We start from the raw sequence: 12,671 nt of genomic DNA on the forward strand, positions 1-12,671 counted from the left end.
GGGGGCGCAGAGAAAAGGAGAGAGCGAGAAAGAGTTTTGTTTTTGCAGAGCAGCCCAGAAGAGGTAGTGGAGGAGAGGAAGCGAGCACGATCAGCCATCGCCAAGTGGCGCAGCTCAGAATAATTCGCTCACGTTTCGTGGAAACAGCTTCTCTCTCTCCCTCTCTCTCGTAGATCATCAGAGGGGACATATAGCTGATTAGAGTGATTTAGAGAGATATATATGTACAATTAGAGAGATAATTGGATATAAAATTTGCAAATTACTGAGACGAAAAAACATACACAGCATCCTGCTGTCGACGTTTGCGTGACATCGTTCCATTCTCCTGGAAATTCCAACAACAGCAACACAAATCGTCGTAAATTAGTGAAGAGCGGCATCTCGTTGCGGTATAGACATAGCGAGAGAGACAGAGAGAGACAGAGAGAGACAGAGACAGAGAGAGAGACAGACAGAGACAGAGAGAGAGACAGGGAGAGACAGACAGAGAGAGACAGAGAGAGACAGAGACAGAGAGAGAGAGAGAGACAGAGAGAGACAGAGAGAGAGAGAGGGAGAGACAGACAGAGAGAGACAGAAAGAGAGAGACAGAGAAAGAGACAGGGAGAGAGAGACAGAGACAGAGAAAGAGAGACAGAGAGAGACAGAAAGAGAGAGACAGAGAAAGAGACAGGGAGAGAGAGAGAGACAGAGAAAGAGAGACAGAGAGAGACAGAGACAGATAGAGAGACAGAGAGAGACAGAGAGAGAGAGACAGAGAGAGACAGGGAGAGACAGACAGAGAGAGAGAGACAGAGAGAGACAGAGAGAGGTTTCCTCCGGGAAGTCGGACGCCTCCTCGTGTAGTCGACAGAACGAGCAGCATCATCATCATCATCGCCGCCTTCTCACAGGAGGCGCTCCCACCCGTGGAGTCGGGGCCCCTTCTCGAGGCGACTTTGGCGGCGAGACGTTGCGAGGGCAGCGACCCAGAGAGGGCATCCGCACAGAGGTAGCAGCAGCAACATCAGCGTCGTCCTCCTCCTCCTCGTCGTCGTCGTCATGGGCTGTGCGAGCAGCAAGTCGACCCGAGTCGCCGGCGCGCAGGAGAACGGAGAGGGCTGCAGCCAGAGCCGTCGTGAGGAGCACGAGAAAGGCGAGTCCCTGAGTCCCAGAGATGACAAACTCGCTGTGTGTTCTCACGTGTTGTAGAACGTCTCTCGCTGTGTGTTCTCACGTCTTGGAGAACGTCTCTCGCTGTGTTCTCACGTCTTGAAGAAACGTCTCTCGCTGTGTTCTCACGTCTTGAAGAAACGTCTCTCGCTGTGTGTTCTCACGTCTTGTAGAACGTCTCTCGCTGTGTGTTCTCACGTCTTGTAGAACGTCTCTCGCTATGTGTTCTCACGCCTTGTAGAACGTCTCTCGCTGTGTGTTCTCACCTCTTGGAGAACGTCTCTCGCTGTGTGTTCTCACGTCTTGTAGAACGTCTCTCGCTCTGCGTTCTCACGTCTTGTAGAACATCTCTCGCTGTGTGTTCTCACGTCTTGTAGAACGTCTCTCGCTGTTTTCTCACGTCTTGAAGAAACGTCTCTCGCTGTGTTCTCACGTCTTGTAGAACGTCTCTCGCTGTGTGTTCTCACGTCTTGTAGAACGTCTCTCGCTGTGTGTTCTCACGTCTTGTAGAACGTCTCTCGCTGTGTTCTCACGTCTTGTAGAACGTCTCTCGCTGTGTGTTCTCACGTCTTGTAGAACGTCTCTCGCTGTGTGTTCTCACGTCTTGTAGAACGTCTCTCGCTGTGTTCTCACGTCTTGTAAAACGTCTCTCGCTGTGTCTTCTCACGTCTTGGAGAACGTCTCTCGCTGTGTGTTCTCACGTCTTGTAGAACGTCTCTCGCTGTGTGTTCTCACGTCTTGGAGAACGTCTCTCGCTGTGTGTTCTCACGTCTTGGAGAACGTCTCTCGCTGTGTGTTCTCACGTCTTGTAGAACGTCTCTCGCTGTGTGTCCTCACGTCTTGGAGAACGTCTCTCGCTGTGTGTTCTCACGTCTTGTAGAACGTCTCTCGCTGTGCGTTCTCACGTCTTGTAGAACGTCTCTCGCCGTGTGTTCTCACGTCTTGTAGAACGTCTCTCGCTGTGTGTTCTCACGTCTTGTAGAACGTCCCTCGCTGTGTGTTCTCACGTCTTGTAGAACGTCTCTCGCTGTGCGTTCTCACGTCTTGTAAAACGTCTCTCGCTGTGTGTTCTCACGTCTTGTAGAACGTCTCTCGCTGTGTGTTCTCACGTCTTGTAGAACGTCTCTCGCTGTGTTCTCACGTCTTGTAGAACGTCTCTCGCTGTGTACAGCCTCGATGTCCCTTCCCCGCCCGCCGCACCTCCGATTAGCGCGGTTGGCTACGTACGGTGCGAAAGAAGTTCAACACGCGTACATGCATACATGCATAGCTGCCATCATAGCCTGCACCACAGATGGCTATAGACACTACGATAGCCAATGTTGGTGGCTACAGCAATTTCCGTAACCAGCGTGCATAGCTATAGACACTACCATCGCTAATATTCATAGCTACAGCTCCTACCATAGCCATCATACATAGCAAGAGATATTGCCATAGCTGACGTGAACATCTATACACACTGCTATAACCAACATGCATAGCTAAAGCGACTAACATAGCAAATATGCATGGCGACAGCTCTTGCCATAGCTAACGGTCATAGCTACAGCGACGGCCATGCCCAAGAGAAGAGTTATAATGCATAGCTGTAGCTACTACCATGGCCAACATGAATAGGGTTGCAGCTACTGTGGTAGAAATGTTGTGTATCAGTTATGGTAAAAGTCGCTGTGTCTCTAGGGTAAAAGTTGCCGTGTCTCTATGGTAAAAGTCGCTGTGTCTCTACGGTAAAAGTTGCTGTGTCTCTATGGTAAAAGTTGCTGTGTGTCTCTATGGTAAACGTGCTGCGTCTATGGTAAACGTTGCAGTGTCTCTATGGTAAACGTGGTCTGTATCTATGGTAAAAGTTGCTGTGTCTCTACGGTAAAAGTTGTTGTGTGTCTCTATGGTAAACGTGCTGTGTCTCTATGGTAAAAGTTGTTGTGTGTCTCTATGGTAAACGTGCTGTGTCTCTATGGTAAAAGTTGTTGTGTGTCTCTATGGTAAACGTGCTGCGTCTATGGTGAACGTTGCTGTGTCTCTATGGTAAACGTGGTCTGTCTCTATGGTAAAAGTTGCTGTGTCTCTATGATAAAAGTTGCTGTGTCTATGGTACAACTTACTGTGTCTCTCTGGTAAAAGTTGCTGTGTCTATGGTAAAAGTTGCTGTGTCTCTATGGTAAAAGTTGCTGTGTCGCAATGGTACAAGTTGCTGTGTCTATGGTAAAAGTTGCTGTGTCTCTATGGTAAACGTGGTGTGTCTCTATGGTAAAAGTTGCTGTATCTCTATGGTAAAAGTTGCTGTGTGTCTCTATGGTAAACGTGGTGTATCTCTATGGTAAAACTTGCTGTGTGTCTCTATGGTAAAGTTGCTGTGTCTCTATGGTAAAAGTTTCTGTGGCTATGGTAAACGTTGCTGTGTCTCTATGGTAAAAGTTGCTGTGTCTCTGTCTCTCCGCTACAGATGCGACGGATGGAGAGGTGGTGACAGCCGGCGATGGGAACAATTCAGGTGAGGACGCTGACTCATGCACACAGTAGCACCCTGCACATAGCACACAGTAGCACCCTGCACATAGCACCCTGCACATAGCACACAGGAGCACCCTGCACATAGCACCCTGCTCATAGCACCCTGCACATAGCACACAGTAGCACCTTGCACATAGCACACAGTAGCACGCTCCTCATAGCACCCTGCACATAGCACACAGTAGCACCCTGCACATAGCACCCTGCACATATCACACAGGAGCATCCTGCACATAGAACACAGGAGCACCCTGCTCATAGCACACAGTAGCACCCTGCACATAGCACCCTGCACATAGCACCCTGCACATAGCACACAGGAGCACCTTGCACATAGCACACAGGAGCACCCTGCTCATAGCACACAGTAGCACCCTGCACATAGCACCCTGCACATAGCACACAGGAGCACCCTGCATATAGCACCCTGCACATAGAACACAGGAGCACCCTGCACAAAGCACACAGTAGCACCCTGCACATAGCACACAATAGCACCCTGCACGTAGCACCCTGCACATAGCACACAGGAGCACCCTGCACATAGCACACAGGAGCACCCTGCATATAGCACCCTGCACATAGCACACAGTAGCACCCTGCACATAGCACACAGGAGCACCCTGCACATAGCACAGAGGAGCACCCTGCATATAGCACCCTTCACATAGCACACAGTAGCACCCTGCACATAGCACACAGGAGCACCCTGCACATAGCACACAGTAGCACCCTGCACATAGCACACAGTAGCACCCTGCATATAGCACCCTGCACATAGAAGACAGTAGCACCCTGCACATAGCACACATGAGCACCCTGCACATAGCACACAGTAGCACCCTGCACATAGCACACATGAGCACCCTGCACATAGCACCCTGCACATAGCACACAGTAGCACCCTGCTCATAGCACACAGTAGCACCCTGCACATAGCATCCTGCACCTAGCACACAGGAGCACCCTGCACATAGCACACAGGAGCACCCTGCACATAGCACCCTGCTCATAGCACCCTGCACATAGCACACAGTAGCACCCTGCTCATAGCACACAGTAGCACCCTGCACATAGCACCCTGCTCATAGCACACAGTAGCACCCTGCACATAGCACACAGGAGCACCCTGCATACAGCACGCAGTAGCACCCTGCACATAGCACGCAGTAGCACTCTGCATATAGCACACAGTAGCACCCTGCACATAGCACACAGGAGCACCCTGCATATAGCACACAGTAGCACCCTGCACATAGCACGCAGTAGCACCCTGCATATAGCACACAGTAGCACACTGCTCATAGCACAGTAGCACCCTGCATATAGCACACAGTAGCACCCTGCACATAGCACCCTGCACATAGCACACAGTAGCACCCTGCACATAGCACGCAGTAGCACCCTGCATATAGCACACAGTAGCACCCTGCTCATAGCACACAGTAGCACCCTGCATATAGCACACAGTAGCACCCTGCATATAGCACACAGTAGCACCCTGTTCATAGCACACAGTAGCACCCTGCACATAGCACACAGTAGCACCCTGCGTATAGCACACAGGAGCACCCTGCACATAGCACCCTGCACATAGCACACAGTAGCACCCTGCACATAGCACACATGAGCACCCTGCACATAGCACCCTGCACAGAGCACACAGTAGCACCCTGCACATAGCACACAGGAGCACCCTGCACATTGCACCCTGTACATAGTATATAGAACATAGCACCCTGCACATAGCACCCTGCACATAGTATATAGAACATAGCACGCTGCACATAGCACCCTGCACATAGTATATAGAACATAGCACCCTGCACATAGCACCCAGCGCCGAGCTTTTACGGTCCAACACCGAACGTGCACCATGACCTTGTATCACTCTGTATGGCAGTCATTGAGCTTGGTTGACCATACTTCACCACGCTGGTCAGTACGGGTCGGTCAAGTGGAGAGGCGGTGGGGGGGGGGCAGGGGTGCCCAGCAACGATTCAGACATCGCTCGTGCCACTGATGTTTTGGCGTTACCGGGAATCGTACTCAGATCGTTTGGGTTCATGGCAAAGTGCGCTAAGCACCGTGCCACCACCAGCCCCCCCCCCCCCCCATACAGAACATCGCACCGAAGCTGAAATTATTTAATCTTGATTTGAGGCTTTCGTGACTGCAGGAATCCATACTCTCTGCTTCTTTCGGTAAAGTCACGTAGGTAGAATTTATTTGTATCAACGGAGCATCGGTTGTAACGTCCCGTATCTGAGCCGGATCGCGAGTCTATTTATTCATGAACACATTCGTTTGCTTATTTATGATTGTTATTTTTTATTATTATGATTTATTATTGTTATTTATTATTGTCATTCATGATTGTAATTTATCATTGTTATTTATTATTGTTATTTTTTTGTTGTTATTTATTATTGTTATTCATTATAATTTGTTATTGTTATTTATTATTATTTTTATTTATTATTGTTATTATTGTTATTTATTGTTGTTATTTATTATTGTTATTCGTTATTGTTATTCATTATTGTTATTTATTGTTGTTATTACCCGGCTTGTTGAACCGCATCCACCGCACAAACCCACGGCAGGAGCAGATGCGGATAACCCCCGATGCACAAATGGAACATTCAAAACTGTCCAGCAGTGGTGTTGGCCACTGTGTTCATCCAGAACGGAGACCGGAGTGCGACGTGTAACGAACGACGCAATGCCCGATCCACAAACACGAAGGAGAGACATCGCAGCGATGATGACGGTGATGGTGACAACCGCCACTGCTTCTCCTGACGCAGTTGTCTTGGCTCGAATGCGACATTAGTCGTCGATGCTCTGCATCCACATCGCGAGCCACCCGACGAGAAAGCACGAGGCCACGCTTCGTTCACCCACCGAGCCTCGCGAGGGTCCTGCCAAGCTGTCGCGGTTGGGGCCGAAGTTGCTGCTGCTGCTGCGGTTTTAGTGGCGGAGGCGCTACCGTGGCTAGGAGATGTAAACTCTCTCGCCCGGTATACAGGAGGTCGTAGGTTCGATCCCGACCCTGGCGATACATGTTGTATATTTGGGGTTTGCGGTGTTCGCTCTCCCCGTGGTCGCGTGGATTTTTCTCCGGGTCCGCCGGTTTTCCACCACATGCAGAATCAACATCACGCGTTTCGAGTATTTGGCCGCTATAGATGTCCACGTGATAAGCCACTTTGGTGAGCTATCATTTGTAGCCAGGTCGCTTCTGGAAAAATAGCTATGTAGCTCAGAGGGCATTACCTGGTAAAAAATAAAACATCGTTAAGTTCATAGTTTTTTTGTATATAGTTTAGTAGCCTAATCCTAGCTGAGTCATTTACAGATAGTTTTTCAGCTTCGGGTTACTTCTGTTGCCACGCAGTATCCCAGCAACCGACGCTGGGATTTATGGCTGAAAGAATGCGCCTCTGCTAAGCATCCGTTACAAACACTGCGGATTGTCGATGGGGGAAGAGCCACGGTGTCGATTCCAATAACTTCCACCGAACGTGTGTCAGCTCTTAGGGCAATCCACTGCTGGATGAGAGCCTCCCTCCAAGCACACGCAGATTCATGGGGCGGTTATTTTTTTTACCATACTTCACCAAGGCGATCAGTGTGGGTCAGTGGTTATTCATTCTATAGATAGAAACACTTTTTTTTTAGAATAATTCGTGAAAGGAGAAGTTGGATTTCTCGGCCGTGTCAGGAGACAATAAGAGACTGAATGTGAATTATCTTTCGACTGGAGACATTAGACGTTACCACAGGAAGCCGAGGACGACAGCGAATCGAGTTGCATGGGCAATGTGTACAATCCGGACGAAACTGGGGAACAGATCTTGAGTAAATATCACGAATAGAGAGCTGCGTGGTGCGGGGAATGCCTCGATTGCCGTCGGCATTGAGAAAGGACGCGGTCAGGTAGAGAGAGACACACACGCCAGCTACAGTACGCAACTCACTCAGCCTCTCATTTCTGGATAGACTAGGAATCCCACTGCTCCACAATTGCCGCTAACGTTCGCCCCTCCGCGGTCGAGAATGTTGCAACTCTTCAGAGTTCTCGCTTTATCTCACCCTCCCCGATGCCAACTGCATCCCAGTTTATTCCTCTGAATTGCCGTCTCCAATTAATTATTTTCTTAAACTATTAAACTATTTTTTTATTTTACCAGGTAAGTCCCACTGAGTTGTATAGTAGCTCAGTGGGACTTACCTGGCTATCACAAATGATAGCTCAACGAAGTGGCTTATCACGTGGAAATTCATCGGAGCCAAATACTCTAAAAACGAGTGATGTTGATTCTAAATTCGGAGGGGAAAACCAGAGGACCCGGAGAAAAATTCACGCGACCACGGGGGGAGAGAGAGAGACATGCAGACTCCAAATATAGAGCAGGGCCGGGATCCAACCGACGACCTCCTGCATCCCAGGCGAGGTAGTTGTTCATCGAGTAAACTCTGCAGCTTGACTCCACCAACACTGCGGCTACCAAGGAGATGGAGCCAAACAATCAGCTCGCGTGCAAGCAGCTGGGCGGACTGTTACGTCGCAGCGTCGGGTAGGGAAGGTCTTTTTCATCCAGCAGTGGATTGACCATGGCTGATGGTGATGGTGGTGGTGGCTAACTCAAGCACTGAGCTAGAGTAACACATTTCGACAGTATGCTCCCTACTCAAAACGAGCGCTCACCTTCCGTTTCCGAGCCGGTTGGGGGAAATTCCACATTGCTATGGCCGGGGGGGGGGGGGTGATAGGGGGCAGTTTATCTAGAAAACAAGACGCGCTGTGGGCCCGCCACACAACGTGGAACATTGAGTATTGCATTCCCAATCCCCCCGCTAAGCCTACAGACGGTGGTATAAAACAAGTTGTCCCTGGGCAAGTCACAACGTGCCTCAATACCCCCGCAGATGCCTTAAATTAATTCAATTATTTGGTCTCTGCGGGGGGCATTGCGGAGGGAGGGGGTGCAAGCGGGGGAACGGAGGGGGAGGGAAGAGGGAGTCCACCACCCCGCCTTTGTCGATACGAGTTGGGGAGGTAGGCGATGAATCTGTGAAAACAAATAGATTATCACGCGTGTGGTGCGTGCATCGAATAGTGACTGTGTGTGTTTGTCAAAGCTATCATCATCATCAGCGTGCGTGGCCAATCCACTGCTGGATGAAGGCTTCCTCTCGCGGTGTAATTACTCCAACGAGCAAAACCCACGCGTGGAATTATTTCGGGTCGACGCGAATCGCAATGCAAACGCGGTCGCTTTTGAACAACGGTCGGGACAACTGAGACGGAGCAAACGGAGCGCGCAGCACAGACGATGGCGAGACGGGCGGTACGGTACGGACGAGACGGACACAAAATAAACGAGACGAAACTCGGTACAAATGAGAAGTCGTGATGGGCAATGCACACGACACGTGAAGGTCCTGTATATGACCCTCATGCACGTGCTCCAGCAAGGGAACTGCGATCCTCGGAGGCGAGTCCTCTGTGTGGTCGAGGTCGCGTCTCTGTAGGACGGTGGGTGGTGGTGGTGGCCAAGACTCTTCCCGTGTGCCACCCACGCTGTGGAATTCACGTCCACTCGACGTTCGTTCCGCTTCATTCAAATCGCGCCCAAAGTCGCAACTTCGCTTTAAGGGATGTTTTTATGATTTCTTGAATCGTTTATTGTTGGGGTTGGATCTGATTTGGTGGGAGCTTGCGTGTCTGTGTATGTGTTGGAGGTGGGGAGCGGTGGTGTAGCGGTTAGCGCTACGCTGCGCTACAAACCCGGTGGCCTGAGATTGATTCCCGCTCACGTCCATCACCAGTGACGATTATCTGAACCGGTTTTGGGCCTCACCTAGGTCGACTCGGCCTCAAATGAATACCAGATGCGGTGTGTAAACATCGCCATTGGGGAGACAAAGGCGGCCGGGCGTGGTGCTGCTGGCCACCCACCCCCTCGTGTGCCGTGCCGGCCTTAATAGGTGCTGCTCGCTAACAGCACTTGCCCCTACAGCCTGTTACAGGCTACACGGGGTGGGGTCTTTGTCTTTGTCGTGTGTTTTACACAGCGCCTCGTGACCTCCGCGTGAAAGGCGCTTTAGAAGTGTCAACTATGATTATTCTTCATCGTCTTCTCCTCCGTTGTATCATCACCATCATCACCATCACCACTACTACTACCAACCACGCCGGCCGGTCCCACTCAACCCTCCCCGAGTCTGCGAAAGTTGCAAATCCGAGAATCGACGGTGCATTCCGGGCAACTCAGCAGCCGCCGCCACCACCACCACCACCACCACACTCAACAACCAACACTACCACCACCAAACTCAACAACCAACACCACCACCAAACTCAACAACCAACACTACCACCACCAAACTCAACAACCACCACCACCACCAAACTCAACAACCACCACCACCAAACTCAACAACCACCACCACCACCAAACTCAACAACCAACACTACCACCACCAAACTCAACAACCACCACCACCAAACTCAACAACCAACACTACCACCACCAAACTCAACCACCACCAAACTCAACAACCACCACCACCACCAAACTCAACAACCAACACTACCACCACCAAACTCAACAACCACCACCACCAAACTCAACAACCACCACCACCAAACTCAACAACCAACACTACCACCACCAAACTCAACAACCACCACCACCACCACCAAACTCAACAACCAACACTACCACCACCAAACTCAACAACCAACACTACCACCAAACTCAACAACCACCACCACCAAACTCAACAACCAACACTACCACCACCAAACTCAACAACCAACACTACCACCACCACCAAACTCAACAACCACCACCACCAAACTCAACAACCAACACTACCACCACCAAACTCAACAACCAACACTACCACCACCAAACTCAACAACCACCACCACCACGAAACTCAACAACCACCACCACCAAACTCAACAACCACCACCACCACCAAACTCAACAACCAACACTACCACCACCAAACTCAAAAACCAACACTACCACCACCACCAAACTCAACAACCACCACCACCACCAAACTCAACAACCACTACCACCAAACTCAACAACCAACACTACCACCACCAACCTCAACAACCAACACCACCACCAAACTCAACAACCAACACTACCACCACCAAACTCAACAACCACCACCACCAAACTCAACAACCACTACCACCAAACTCAACAACCAACACTACCACCACCAAACTCAACAACCAACACCACCACCAAACTCAACGGGGGGGCGGGGAGGGGACTCAACCCCGCCACGGTGACAGACGTCGCGGCACGCGGCGTCACCCGACCCGGGTGGCCGTGGGGGTGGTGGGGGGGGGGACGACGGCGCCAAGGGGGTAACCCGACACGCGAGGCGAGTGCGCCGTCACGACCCCCTTCCCTCCACCCCCACGACCCCCTTCCCTCCACCCCCACGACCCCCGGCGATGACTCCGCCGGTCCGTGGAGCCGCCGCCACCGCCACCACGAAGAGTCGCCGCGCGCGCGCTTCGTCCCCACCCTCGATTCGGCGGAACGAAACGGAGAGGGCAGAGGGCGGCAGGGAGATGAGCCGTGGTGGTGGTGGGGAAGCAGTTTGCGACACTGAGCTACACGGAGCGAGGACTTCACTCTCGCTCTACCCGCTCAGGCAACCACACGCACTCGTGCTAGCTCTATCCCTTGGCCCTCAACAACTTTGGTAACGGGACACTTCTAGGGCTACCCCTAACCAACCACACATTGGAACTCGCAACACCCTTAACCCGAACCAACTAGTAAACCACACACTTGTACTAATTCTCCCCTCTCATCTCACTCTACTCCCCTCCACGCACTCTCCTACCTCTCCCTCTCATCTCACTCCACTCCCCTCCACGCATTCTCCTACCTCTCATCTCACTCCACTCCCCTCCACCACTCTCCTACCTCTCCCCTCTCATCTCACTCCCCTCCACGTACTCTCCTACCTCTCCCTCTCATCTCACTCCACTCCCCTCCACGCACTCTCCTACCTCTCCCCTCTCATCTCACTCCACTCCCCTCCACGCACTCTCTTACCTCTCCCCTCTCATCTCACTCCACTCCCCTCCACCACTCTCCTACCTCTCCCCTCTCATCCCACTCGACTCGTCTCTGCGCGCTATCGAGCCCGCAGCTCAGTGGGAGGTCGCTCATTCTCGTATGCTGCTCACCGTCGTCCGTGCTGTCGACTTCCTGTCTCCGTTCAAATTCAGGCCCAAGCAAGACCATAAAAAATGTATTCTCTCTGTCTATGACGGGCAGACTGAGTCAACTTCATATTTATTTTTACAACACATTTATATCTTCATCATTAGACCTCCTTTGCCAGTACTAAAATGTAATAATATGGTTTTCCCCTTTTTTCTGGAAACAAAACTGAAACCTCTTTACAATGATTAATGTCTGCATTAACCACAACACCTTCAGTCAAAATGCAAACAAAAAACACACTATGATAATATTTGCGTTGTCCTTGAAACTGATTGGTCCACACCAAGGGACGGCTTTCTTTTGAGCCTCGACCCAATTGGTGCTCGACCAGATGACGCCAAAATGCGTCATTAAAAAGGGGAAAACCCTTACTATTATTATAACACATTTATATTTACGCGATCTAACACCCCCCCCCCCCCCCCCCCCAACAAAAGCCTTTATTTTGGATAATATTGGTCGCGAAAGTCTACTTATGTGTTATACAAATCGTGACGGAATCGGAACGTGATTCGGAAATTAGAGCTGTTGGTGGAAACGCACACAACAAAAACAACAACAGGGCGAATGAATAGCCGGCGGCGACCGTAAATACGACGCACAAAAGAAGACGAGAAACGGCTCACGGTGCTCTCGGAGTCGAGGTCCTCTATACAGGCACTCCTCTACTTACGAACGAGTTATGTTCCAGAGGTCTGTTCGTAAGTCGATTTGTTCGTA

General features: G+C 50.9%; 1 long non-coding RNA gene across 1 annotated transcript in view; it reads left to right on the top strand.

Moving 5' to 3' along the window:
- Positions 1-12,671, top strand: part of LOC116945173 (uncharacterized) — an 18,978-nt gene continuing 6,307 nt past the window's right edge. Inside the window, exons 1-2 of the long non-coding RNA XR_012942623.1 lie at positions 1-1,138; positions 3,602-3,649. This is a non-coding gene — a long non-coding RNA (uncharacterized LOC116945173). The remainder of the gene's footprint in view (positions 1,139-3,601; positions 3,650-12,671) is intronic.

This window comes from Petromyzon marinus, chromosome 23, assembly GCF_048934315.1.
Source record: "Petromyzon marinus isolate PM22_M1 ecotype Great Lakes invasive population chromosome 23, UKy_Petmar_22M1.pri1.0, whole genome shotgun sequence".
NCBI classification, from domain to species: domain Eukaryota; kingdom Metazoa; phylum Chordata; class Hyperoartia; order Petromyzontiformes; family Petromyzontidae; genus Petromyzon; species Petromyzon marinus.